The sequence below is a fragment of the Copidosoma floridanum genome, unplaced genomic scaffold (assembly GCF_036245765.1).
Source record: "Copidosoma floridanum isolate Cflo_tuat_1 unplaced genomic scaffold, Cflo_Japanese_pri ptg000030l, whole genome shotgun sequence".
Lineage (NCBI taxonomy): Eukaryota > Metazoa > Arthropoda > Insecta > Hymenoptera > Encyrtidae > Copidosoma > Copidosoma floridanum.
Genome location: NW_028321907.1, coordinates 3,455,912 through 3,469,820, shown reverse-complemented (window position 1 = coordinate 3,469,820; position 13,909 = coordinate 3,455,912). Strand labels below are relative to the sequence as shown.

At 42.4% G+C, this 13,909-nt stretch overlaps 1 long non-coding RNA gene across 1 annotated transcript in view; it reads right to left on the bottom strand.

Moving 5' to 3' along the window:
* The window catches only part of LOC149373429 (uncharacterized), a 68,999-nt gene that overhangs the window by 32,249 nt on the left and 22,841 nt on the right, over nt 1-13,909 (bottom strand). The window contains exon 4 of the long non-coding RNA XR_016293335.1: nt 4,131-4,227. This is a non-coding gene — a long non-coding RNA (uncharacterized LOC149373429). The remainder of the gene's footprint in view (nt 1-4,130; nt 4,228-13,909) is intronic.

Sequence of the window (13,909 nt, the reverse complement as noted above, 5' to 3'; positions counted from 1 at the left end):
AACACACAAACGAAAAAGAAAACGATTCCCACGTTGCGCAAAAATTAATGCGGAGCAATTTATGTGGGTGACTCGAAGGTATTAAAATAATGCCCGCGAGTACACACGTATACGAGACGAGAGACCTAAAATAAAAAATAAAAAAAGAAAAAGGTACAGCTCGCACGAGCGAGAGAGGGAGAGAAAAAGGAAGAGTGAGCGCGACACAAAAAAATATCCAGCTCTCCTCCGAAAGAAGGAGGTGTATACGGCTCCCTCGCGGACCTTTTACTTTTTAGATGCTCGGGTATATCCCAACCCCCCCCCTCCTACACCTCACGCACACACACCAACGCTCGCGCACGTACACGTGTGTGCACTGGTGTATCGAAAATCGAAACTGGTCTGAAATCCATCCTCCTCCCCCCCTGTTTACCACTTTACGGCCCGTTCGAGCGGGGGCCTCGGGACCGTTGAAAGAGAGAATATATACAAGAGGAGGCGACGCGCTTGCATTATCCATGCGGGATTTAACTACCCTCGCGCTCTCCTACATAACGTACTGTAGGTATACATATATGTAGGCGCGACTGCTGTTGCCGCTCTTGTGGCGTGTACACACAAGGTCACCCTTTCACCTACTTCTTCTTCTTCTTCGTCGCCGTTGCCTTCCTCCTCCTCCTCCGAAAGCATGTGGGTTTATAATACGGCTCCCACGTATACGTATATATATATATATATATATATATATATAGCCCTTTGCTCGTTCGAAGGTCCTTTGCTCCGGAGCACAATGTCGTATACGGTGCAGAGTTGCGCGTATACCTGCACCTCGGCCGAGTTTTAATTTTACACCTGAATTCGAGGGCGGGTACACGGGGTGTTGCTCCGTCCCTTGCCTATTTCTTCTTCCCTCCTCAAGGTTCTTGGGAACGACGCCCGAGACCGTATAGGACTCAAATGTCACTCCTCTCGGCGTGAACAACCTTTGCGCGTTAAATAACTCTGCCGTTCGGATGATCCATTAATCACATGTACCCCCATTTCAGATAGCGATTGTGCGGTACGGAGGGGGTGCATGAATTACACGAATGTTGCTATCTGCCCTCGTTGTCGCTCAAGTGAACGTCAAACGGCAACATATAATGTGTATTTATCCTCTGGAACATACGTGTAGAGATATCACCAAGATCAAAATGGTTTGTCCGTCATAGGAAAAGCTGCAGCTTCGAAAACGCGAGGACAATAAAGCTCTCGGAGCGACGAGGTGAAACTCATCGGCTCTCGGATGTCGAATGAAGAAAAAAAAAAAAAAAAAAAAAAAGGTGGGGAGGGAAAAGCAATAAACGATGAGTAGAGAATAAAAACAATGTCACTAGTGCGAAAGAGCCCGCTGTGTATACAATATCAATATAACATCGCCACTCGACCCACACTGGCGCTCGCCCACACGTAACAGTTCGCCGCCACGGCTGGCATTTTGGTTTTTCTCTCTCCTGTGCTATATATACTCGGCGAGATATTTTTCTCCGCTGTACTGCTCGAGAGTGAAAAAAGAGAGAGAGAGAAAAAAAAAGAGCAGCAAGAGAGTAGAAAGGGCCCGAACGGCGTGATAACTCAGGCTGGTCTTATTGCCGTGCAGGGGAAAGGCTGCAGATCGGTTGGTCGGTCGGTCGCTCGGTCGGTCGGTCGGGTTCTCTCTCGGACTACTCGGGGAGATATCCCGTCGCCGCTACGTGTTTATTTGTGTGTGTGTGCCCACCTAGTGGTCGTGGTGTATACACGAAACGACTCCAGCCGGCCGGCCGGTTGTCCTTGGACTCCCGCTCGCGGATCGGCGAGCACGGCCAGTCAATGACCGACGCATTCCTTCTTCTTTGTACACCTTTGTGTATATATACATATACTATCTGTACGTGTACATATATATGTATACACTCATTGTATAGGTGAGCTCTCGCGAGCCTGTAGTATGTTTATATACTTACTCTATATCTACACTTTTCGAGATGGTCTAGCTTAGCTGCTTATAGATGATGCTAAGTGCCTGTTATATATACATACAAGCTCTCTCTCTCTCTATCCATGAGGGAATAATGCGAATGAGTTTCGTAATTGGTTGCATCGGGTATGCCAATGACGTGTGGTCCTAAAAATGTTTTTATTGGGGTATTTTGTGTTTTCAAATTATGTTGAAGTATACGCTTTAGAGAAATGTGCGAGAAAATATCTGAGGTAGCGATGAAAAAGCTCAGAAAATGAATCTGAGGAATCGACAAATTACCATATCATCGACCCTTTCATTATTTCTTAGCAGAGTTAGAAAATCAAACTATTTTTAAGGATGACTCTTAAAAATACGTGGTCATTTGACACGAAAAACGTGTCTAATTAACAATGTTCGAAATTCACTCAGGAGCCATTTATAACGTAATATTTATTTGTCCTTAAAATAATGATAATTCAAAGTTATGATCATCCAAGTTCTTTAAATAGGAATTTGATGCACCATACGAATTAGCACCAGGTGCGAACTCTTTTTTCACTAAAGGCGTAGTAAATTTCAAAAAGTAAAAAAAAAAAAACAAACGCTGAAGCTTTTTTTTTAATCGACTTTTCAAATTTTAACATTTTTTTTTTTAACTGCCAATTAAGTATCATGTTAAGAGAAAAGTGCGTCAAAGGATTTCGAGTTTATTTTGAAGTGAGGAGTAAAAGAAAATGTTATTCGTAACAAAAAAATGTAGCAATATGCACTAGTGCTACATACAGTAGGACATTACAAACGAGATGGTACAAGAAATGTCACCCGAATAATTTTTCTCGTTAAGTTATCGATCGGCCCGAGACACAGCTGTAAATGGCCCGGCACGAAATAATGTTGTGTCCCGATAAGATTGTCGCGCCGCCCGCACCATATAAGTATGCGCGCCGTGACCAACACGAATTCTTGCGCTATCGCGCGGACAGTCCTGTATGTCAGCTGCCACGTACCATAACTCGAGAGCCATTAAAACCGACTGACTTGTATTTGAGAAATATACGAAACAATGGCACCACCAACTTGCTCGAATATTGTACAATAATGATAAAAAAAAAAAAAAAAAAGAAGCTTTTCAAGTATATATATATATACACACCAATATGCAGGAGTTGCTGGAAAGAAAAGAAATTTTACGGTTCGCGAGAACCGGGCGATAATTTTTCGAGCGAACTGGCGCATCGCGACGCGAGAACGACACCTCGAAAGCTGTTAAAAGCCAATGTTTGACTTCCGCGCGCGATTTTTATTTGCCCGCGAGAAAAGCCATTAACCAGTGCTTCTTTGAAGTGGCCCTTTTTTTTTCATCATGCGCCATGGAGCACATTGGTTACTGTTGCCAAAAGCGCGACATGCCAATTAAAATTGAACAAGTACGCTGGTTAATTATATCGCCATCGAGATTTTGAAACGAATTTAGAGTTTTGGTATGCAGCCGAAGCTTGGGCGCAAAAGGGAGATATTTCATTTTTCGTAGTAGAGAGAGTTGGTGTTTCGGTGATGGATGGAAGAAAATAAACCATCTTACAAAAGATTTTCCAATCTCTAGCATTTCAGAACACGGTACTGCTTCACTTAAACTTGTGCAGTCATCGGTCACTGGATAGTAACTTACACATTTTTTTTTTTTTATAAGGTATCAAATGGTCAATTTTTTCTGTTTTTCCGCGGTTAAAAACTTGAGCAAAAAAAAATTTTTGTCTTTGCCAATAGAGCTCCAAATTTAAATTACATGCAATAAGATGAATCAGATGACTGAAATTAGTGTGATATTACATCATGTTACATCCACTAATTTGGTATTGAAATAATTTTTTTTTTTTTTTTTTTTTTTTTGTATACATTTGAAACAATAAATTTCGTTGGATTGAACTGAATGAAAATTCATTCCACATTTTAAGGCACACATAGGTTGAAAAGAGCAGGTAGACAGTACAGGTTCAAAAAGCACAAGGCTTTTAAATTGAAAGACCGTGTAGCCCCCGGAAAATTTTAAGATAAAATAATGTTTCGTGATGCAGCCGCTTTTCTCGAATATTGCTTCATTAGTGCTTCAAATGATTGTATATTAGCGTGTAGTGTGGTATTTGAACATTTATACAGTACTCACGATAAAGTGCACCCTTTTAACGATGACGTGCCCGCATATAGTATACTTGTCGCTGCGACACGGGACGGCTTTACGACGAAGAGTCCATTTGAAAAGCCTAAAACAGAAGAGCGAAGATAAAAATAAAAAAAATACGATAAAGATAAGGAAGGAGGGACAGAGATACGAGGGGAGTGTAGCAACAACAATGATGGTAATTCCGGCGAGCATTTAAATATACTGCTACATCTCAAGTTCAATAGCAAGGCTGGTGAGTCAGCCAACCGGTCAATATACCGGGTCGGCTCGTTACAGTAATAAAAAGCACCGAGGCGGCGATTCTTGATTACAGTATCCTCCACACGCTTTGCGGCGAACAACGCAAGAGTAGTCTATCATATTTTTTTTTTTTTTTTTTTTTTTTTTTTTTTTTTTTTTTTTTTCATATATATGTGTGCCAGTATGGCTGCGCGCGTGATACACAATACGGTTCCGCAACTCTGCGTCTCACCGTATAATATAATGGCTAGATACGCGTATACCCTTGAGAAGCGAAATGCTCGCCGAGTTGGAACTAAGAATATACTGTTGTCGGAGGAAAAAAAAAAAAAAAAGTGCGCGTAGGTACCCTTCGGAGAGCATTTTTTTTTTACAGCCCGTGACATTTTTCTGTCACGGATGATTGTTTCTGTTCGTTACCTTCTCCCAACGACATCGAGTACGAAAACTTTTTACTTTTACGACGCGCCCATCGCGTAGCAATGCGTGTATACATGTATTTTATTGTATTTTTACAACAAAAACAACTAAATCAGCTGCTCTCGCCAATTACAAATCTAAAGATACGCCGAAGGTACATACATGTAATAAATCAGATTTTATATCCCGGCATTGTACGAGGCATTTTTTTTTTTTATCGAGGTGTAATACGCACGGGGTACACAAACGCCGATGGACCAAGATCGCGGGTCTGAGAGTGCTAGGAGTAAAAAAAAAAAAAAAAGAAAAAGAGAAAATTAGAAACGCAATACTTTGACCCGGTGAAGTGCCGCGAAAAAAAAAAAAATAAAAAAAAAATAAAAAGCTCAAAAATATATATTATTTCCTCCGTGGTAAAGTAATTAGATTTGACAACCGAAATAAAAGCTACAAGTTGAGCAATTATACTGCACGGCGTCGGGGGGGCATCGTGTATTACATCGCAGCGCGGTGGAGCGGCACAGCTTCGCCGTGGCCTTGACCGTGCACCGCTCCTCGTTCACACACTTCTTACATATATATATATATTACGTACATACACATACCTACAATGTGCACGAATGTATAGATGTATTTTGGTACGAGGTATATATGTAATGATATACATCTCGGTGCACTCGAGCGCGCAGAAAACAAGCTAGATATAATATATATATACGCGGAGAGAGAAAATATCCTTATGAAATATTCCTTCGTACGCAGCCGAGATCTCATTATGCCTCTCGATGCTCGCTTCTTCATTTTTATTTTTGCGGGGCCCGCCGTGGTGCGCGTGATGCGTCTCTATATCTTTGCACGCACCCTTACGCGCTTGCAGTACTTTTATACACGTAAGAGGCGCAGTAATGACCACAAGGTCGTCGATAATGCCGGCCGTTGGATTTTTATCGAAATACCTAGGCATACCCCATTAGTGCCTCTGATTTTTTCGAGAAAAAAATAAAAATGAAAAATAAGCCACGTCAACGTGTCGTAGACTACATCGACTCGCTTCCACCTATGTGGTGAGCGTATGTAATTAAGTATTATATATAGGTGTACAGTTGATGCAGCGTTTTCCCATAGATTTTGGACTCGTTTATTTTTGCGTGCGCGGCGCAATAAATCTGCGCTTTTCTCTGTAATTGTCAAAAAAAAAAAAAAAAAATCATTTTTGTACAGGTGTATATATATATAAATACAACCGAGCCCTCGTGCGATGTCCAAGAGCGAAAAAAAAGTGTTTGATTAATGGCCGCGGTGAGCTTAATTGGGGATTTGAAAATCGAGCACGCAAGTTTAGAAACGCTCTCTCTCTCGGAGTCTTTTTTTTTTTTTTTCTTTTTTTTGCACTTTGAGTTTATTTTTTTCTTTCTCTCAATGAAAATAAATTGGCAGCGCTTAATTTTCGAGAAACAATCTGCAATAATTTTTTAAAAATTAAATCTTATCTTTATACACCAGTTCCTGAATTCCCGAATTCCCAAGCGGTTACCGACTCGAAATCCATTGATGTTTGTAAATACCTCCGACGAAAACTCCAGCTTCCCGCGTTCCCTCGATAATTGTATCGTTACAATTGGAGGAGTCGATTAAACGAAAATAATTAACATCGCATTAGAAACTCGACACGCATGTGTAAATGTGTACACGACGTAATAATACATGCGGATTTCCATGCACGCGCGACGCACTCCTTGTTTTTCTTCCACCTGCCAGACGCTGACCGCGACAACCGCACGTAACCTTGATCTTGAAACACATCGCGCTATATGCAACGTCGCGAGTGACTATCGCGTTCCATCGTATACCATTTGTTTGATGCTACTCGCGCGGCGCAACTATATACATAATATTACACGTATAATCAGCTGCAGCCGCGGGCGACTTTGCTCCACATACCTCATCCGCGATTCCATAGGGTGCAAATCAGGCATACGTGTTGCAGAACATTTGCGCTGCAGGAGAAACGAATGCACGCCGTATATATGGGGTTGTACAAGTATTTGCATTCCAAGTGCCCCGAGAGATTGCCGGCGCGAGCAAACGAAGGTCGTCGCTCGTCAAATGAAGCCATTAACTCCCAGCTTCGGTGTAGGAAGGAGCGCATTACACATATATACGTAAATTGCCCTCGCATCTTCATTAGGATTATCTACCTCCGAGGGTCGCCTTAGCTGCAAATGCACGTCCCTCCAGAGTCATCAGCGCGGACGACGTTTTCGATCCTTCAATATACACACAGGCATACATGCGCTCCATTTGAATTTCAAAGTGCCCAACTCTATCTTCTTCTTTGGTATACGTATAGGTATATAATATTATACACTCGTTGGTATAAACACGCAAGAGCCAGGAGGCTTTAATTGGAAAAATTCTTGATGGATGAATTAAGCTGTACGTTATTGTTCACAATGACCCATGTGTAGAGGCGTGTGGATTTTTCAAGGAGTCGGAGTACGAAAGGCGCGAAAATTGTTTCCCGCCGATGGGGCAATGAACTCGCATGGATGTAATAATGTATATATAAATATACCCTTGGATGAAAAAGTAAAAATCATACGCATCAATCTTCGGGCCCGACTCTGCAGGACAAACGTATACGTGTACACGTCGAGAGAGCAGAAAACGTCGGAGCGGAGAAAGGAGCGAGGGGCCTACCCGGCACTTGTTTACGCCGAGAGCGCGGCCTGATTTTCGGTCGTGCACCTTGTGTTGTATTTCCTCCGCCAATAATTCGCCGCTCGCTTCCTCCTCTTCGTCCCTTTGCTCCCTGGCACGCGCTCGCGATGTCGCCCATAGTCTTTGATCGACTCGACCCTCCAAGGCATGATGTTGTATTATTAGAGATCCATTGTCCTCTTCCGGCCTTTAAATCTCAGCCGATTGTATCCCGTTCATTCAGGGGCCTTGTTCTGGATGATTTTAAGCGTGACCTTATATCGGTTGACTGGCATTCTATTTCTCGTATGTGTCATGTTGACCAAAAAGTTGAATTTTTTACGACTGCTCTTACAAACCTCTTTAACATCCATGCTCCTTTCCGTGCTTTCATTCCTCGGCGCCGCCCTTGCCCATGGATCACGGATGAGATTCATTCTCTCATTCGAGAGCGTTATAGGGAGTGGAGGTTGTATAAGAGAACCAGGCGTGATACATATGGAGTAGCTTTTCGCCGTCTGCGTAACAGGGTGCAAGTGGTTTCCAGAAATGCGCTTTACGCTTATAATAGAGATAGGCTTTTGTCCTGTAGGCGTCCTGCGGACATGTGGAAATGTCTTCGTGATATTGGAGCATCGTCGAGTGCGAGTGCATCATCTGCTATCGCATTCGATGGTGACGCCCTTAATTGACATTTCGTGGGTGCTCCGTTGGTGACTGGTTCCTTTGCTGGCCGATCATGTGATGTGCCATTTGAGGATAGATTTTTTTTCGGCCATATCAATGAGTTGAGTTTTCTCGAGGCTTTTAGTAGATCAAAGACCAATGCCTGTGGAGTGGATGGGATCACGTTGCAGATGTTGAAGCTCGCCATGCCTTTCATTACGCCCATCCTTTTAAACATATTTGATTGTTCCCTTCAGTCGGGTATATTCCCGACTGTTTGGAAGAAAGCACTTGTGACCCCGCCACCTAAGGTGAAGCAACCCTCTGAGTTGAATCATTTTCGGCCCATTAGCGTGACATGCGCGCCATCGAAGCTTCTCGAGGCGGTGACCGGTTTTGAGTTTATTTCTTTATTTTTGTTATATCTTTTTTTTTATGATTTATTAATGCGAATTTTGTTAGGCTGATGACATTGTATTAGCTCAGTCATTTTGTTCTTTTTATAATACATTATACACTATGCCTCGGCGTTTTAGGACCTTGAGTCCATTGTCGACTAAATAAATTCAACTCAACTCAACTCAACTCCTTTTCCTTGCCATTGCTACTATATATTATGCTCTTCCTCGTTTGGGGGGGCTGTTATTGTTGCGGCCGTGCTCCTGCTTGGAAATTCTAATGAGCGGGATTCTCTTTTCGCGACGGGGATTTTGGTGGTCGATCGTATACCGAGAAAATATGGCCCCGAGTATGCGGTGCCTTGGAATTTCTGCGTTTTACAATTCGTGGGGGGGGGGGGGAGGTTTGGTTCCGGGGCGAGTGGAAAAAGAAAGAGGAGTCGTCTGACCATATGCTAGACCGCAACTACTTGTTTAGCGCGTGTTTACTGCATCATCATCATCATCATTATTATTATTATTATGTTTGGATTTGTCGGCGAAGAATTAAATAATACATACGAGTCCATAAATTTGGCTGAGGGTGAAATTACGCTTTTTCTTGCAATAAGACGTGTGTACTTACGGAGAAAGCTCTTTGCGATAAAACTTACTGCCGGGGCGTGTTTCGGGGTGTAGTCTCATCCGCCGTCTAACTAACCACTGCTCGTTGTTTGTGTGAGTGTGTGGTGCTTTTTTTTTCATTCCTTTCATCGCGTGAGAAGAAATTCAGCTTTGTTAGTCGCGCATATGTCGAAATTTTTTTTTGTCTTGTTTTCCTCTCCCCCGCTATATTATATTGTACCGCGAGAGCGGAAAATAACGTGGGATAAGTTTGCCGAGGAATTTTGCGGATATAAACTTATTTTCAGTGATGTATACGTCGAGGGTTTCCAAACAAACGAATGGCTTGGAAAACAAAGCAGGAGAAATAAATTTACTCTAATGAGCATCAGGACTATACATGCGGGAGAAGCGAGAGCTATTCGTATGTAATGTGTAGCAGTTCGGCAAAAGGGCTCTAACTTTTTTTTATTACTTTATACTGGAAACGAAATATTATGTGAAAGGTCCGATGGATTTTGTCAAAAATACCTACTGTCAAGTAGAGAGAGAAAAAAAACGTAAGGGGTTGTTAGCATCGAAGCCACGTTAACTATACCCCATTGGAGTGGTCGTGCAGTTTGGCCACTTGAAAAGATGTATTTTCAATTTATATAAGCTCACCTCGATTTCAAGATTTCTGAAACCGAGGGTGAAAAAATTTAGTCGTAGGGTATAAATATACGGGAGCCAATAAAAACTCGATTGAAAAATTATAACGGATACTCTAATGTATATACACACGAAGGGATGTGTATTACCAAGCACGTCACGTGCCAAGATTGTACGTGTCGCAAGATGTTGTCTTGAGGGGTTTATAAGTAAACTTGGGACTGTGTATATAATATATACCCCTGAATTGTTATAGGTATGGAGGCGACCGGCTCGTGGAATCTGATATTACCTCACCGCGCGCGGGACCGTGACAGTGACAATGGCCCTCTCTCTTTTCTCCGGCAGTGCTTCGGTAACTCGCGGTACAGCCTCTCCGTGAGCGTATAATACTCTTTCTATTCCACCTTCACTGCCGCGCACGAGCAGATAATACGTATACATCCTCATACAACTCTTTCCTTTCTAAACTCTTTTTTTTTTTTTTTTTTTTTTTTTCCTCTCACTCTACCTTGCCCCGGTCTTTTTCCAGGCCGCGATCCCCGTAGTATACACACAATACACTCGAGGAAACCTTTCGATTATTCAACTCTCTGTTCGTACCTCTATATACTCTCCCGACGCGCTCTTTATTTTCGAAAACATGATCACTCTTCCCCCAATGTCCATCGAGTAGTAGGTGTCGCAAATATACTTTGTACTGGCAATTTTTTAATTCATCTTCCAACAAGTGAATTTTTAATAATAATAATAAAAAGAACCCTTATTTTTTATTATTTTAATTATTTACCAGAACAAAAAAAGTCGTGATAAAGTAAACGGGGTTTATTATGGTTGTTACTTTTCGTTTAACTGTCCAACAATGGGGTTTTACAGTTCTTATAGTTAAATTACATATAATAGGTATTAAAGCACGATACATTACAGAGACCAAGAATCGCGAGCTTGTACCTCTATCATCGGACCCATACGCAAGTAGATTTCGGTGATTTTTGCCAATCACATTCCTTTTTTTTTTTTTTGCTTTTACACTTGCTGCACTGCTGCAAACACGTACAACACCTGTGGAGCAACAATCGCACAGCTAATCCTGCGTAGTAACAAGAAACAAACAAACAAACGAGGATCGGAAACAAAGGGCGGAATCTCGGTGCAAGAGATAACCCATCAGCACACTGTGAGAAAGAAGAAGAAGAGGATCAATTAGGGCTCGGGGAATAGCAAACCGTTCTCCATGTAATGCTCATTCAAGGTTGGGTATACACAATAATATTGTATACACACGCGCGAGCAGCAAAAGCAGAGATAAAGCTTCCCCCCCCCGAGCTAATTACAAGTGGCATTTCCACGTTCGTCGCATCCTCTTCGCGGCGGTGGTGATGCACTCGCGTATAACGCGTTACGGGAACGCACGTAATAAGCGCACACGCGCGCGAGCAAATAAGGGATCTTTCTCTAGCTCATGGTTTTCCAAAGTGCGGAGACGGGGCTTCTTTGCTATACCGCGCGCAAAAGAGGGGGGAGCTAATTAAATGGAAATTGTCCATTTCCCTGTTACGTTGGCCATATATATACACTCGAAGCTATTACATATCAGCCGCGCTCTCTTTCGCTATATATATTATTGTATGCAGTGTACACTCGTGAGCCGTAATATACGTATAATATAATATATAAGCGTTCACGCGCTCTCGCGTCGAACTCCTCTCGTGCATGTACGTTGCGAAGAATGTATACATATGCTTGCAGGGAAAATATGAATTTCCTAATGGTATATATATACGATCTTTGACCACCACCGTTGGCTCTAATTGCTAATGAGATAACTACCGTGTGTGGGTGTTACACATACACGGATTTTCTACAAAGTAGTATGTATATTATAATAGGAAGAGCGCATATTATATTCTGCATCGATTTGTGTATAGCAGCCCCTGCAAAACAGTATACCACGCGATAATGTTAATGCACCGGCTTCTCCTTGCCTCTTCCGTGTAATGTGTACTATGTATACTACGAATTTACGTTTCGTTTTATTTGCACCATTGTTCGTTAATGCGTGATTTTTTATATTTTTTTTAAAGGGAGGGCGCGCGCCATCTTTCAATGCGCATTAGATGCCGTACCCAAGTAAGAAATATACTTATCATAAGTAGATCCTGCACGTGGAGGAAAAACAACGGCAAAAGATAAAAAAGAAAAAACATCCTCTCTCTCACTGTTGCGTGTTTGTTCCGGCGACCGAGCACCACCGCATACTGTTACTATTAAAAAACCAACATCACGCCCATTATAAAATAAGTATGCCAAGACAATGCCCACCACTTGTGTTGGTCAACCTTCGAGCTTTTCATCCCCAACACACAACAATACACCTACCGTATTTTTCTCCACGACAGAGCCATGCAATCCATTTTTCCTCTCTCTATATTTTATCTATATCTCTATATAGGAAGAGCAAACAATCACCTCCATATTGCGGTCCCTCTTTTTTGCCACCGCTCTAGGGGGTCGGTGATGTGTATATATAACACAAAAGGATGACCACGATATCGAGCGATCGCGGTTTTCTCCTCATCTTGCCTGTTGCTGATTCTCTGCTACTCTTTCAGCCTCGTCGGCAGAGCGCGTCTATATGTACTATAAATGCATACACGTAATAATACATTACAGCTGTATAGCAAGCGTATACATATATTTATACGCGGTGCATGCACCAATGTCACGGCCATCTTATATGAGTGTATATATATATATATATATATATATATATATATATATATATATACTTGCACATACGTTTCAAGCTCGCGAGTCTACTCTCCGACGCTCGTGACTCTCGTTATGTGCCCGAGATTTTTCGCACGCAGATGCTGAAAATTCAATTCGCATTGTTACGTGTATGTATATGTATAGACACACACACACACACACACACATATATATATACACGTACCATGTGCGCCGCGGTTCCCCCTGTCTATTTTCTGCCTCGGTCATGGTACATAGGCACTCGTGAGTGTAATATATATATATATACAAGATGCCTAGGCGCGTTCACGGAGCGCCGCGCGAGAGATAAAGGAGTAGGAGGAGGAGGAGGAGGGAAAAAGAGAGAGGACACACAAGCGAGGAGTCTCGGGCGCAGGACGTTCACCTCTCGGCATCGGCGAGGAGGAGGTTGCTTTGCTCGCTCGCTCTTGCCTTGCTCGCCGCCATTACACAATCGCGAGATTCGCCAAGCTTAGCCTGTTTCTTCTTCTTCGTATACTGCATATATACATATATACTTTTATACACGCCATCTTGGCCTTTGTACATATGTGTATACATACCTATATCCCTTTCCTTGCCCCGAGAGCGAGAGCATAATATTATAGTCGCGGAGCTAGCGGACCTCTGCTATATATATACGTGTACGTCCACCTTTTGTGCCACAACTTTCCTCCCCCCCAAGGTTCTAGTTATTAATTTATCTGTCCCACTGCTCGTCGCTGGACCGTCGACGTAGTTGGCTTTGCAGGTTTTCTTCGCGCGAGTGCCTTGGGCTACTTTTTTTTCTTTTATTTTCATGCGTCCAAGTTTCCTTCATCTTTATTCATCCAACGGGTCGCGATTTTGTTTTTTTCCCTCCCCAAGTAGCTATATAAACGACATTATTTTGCCAATAAGAGTATACACGTATGAATATTCAAGCAGGAAACATAACTCCATCCTCGGGGGGGCACTCTGGGCTGAAATTTCATTTCTAACGATTGTATATTATATATATATAGGGGGGGCCTGTTTTGCAGGCGGCGGAGCTCGAAAATCTTTACATCTGGGGTTTTCACAAACAACAGCTGGCTGTGGTTACGACACGGAATAACAGTTAGGTATTTAGAAGAAAAAAAAGTTGCTTACGTGCGCGTTGCGTTGACGGCCAGAGGTGCGCGACGAGTTAGAATTCAAAGTGACTTTGCTCATATTTTTTTGTTTTTCCTCTTTTGTTCAAGGATATACGAAACATTATTCGCTCGCTTGAACCTTTGATTTTCACATTGAGCTTTTTTACTCGACGTGTCCTTGCCGGGGAAAGTTGAC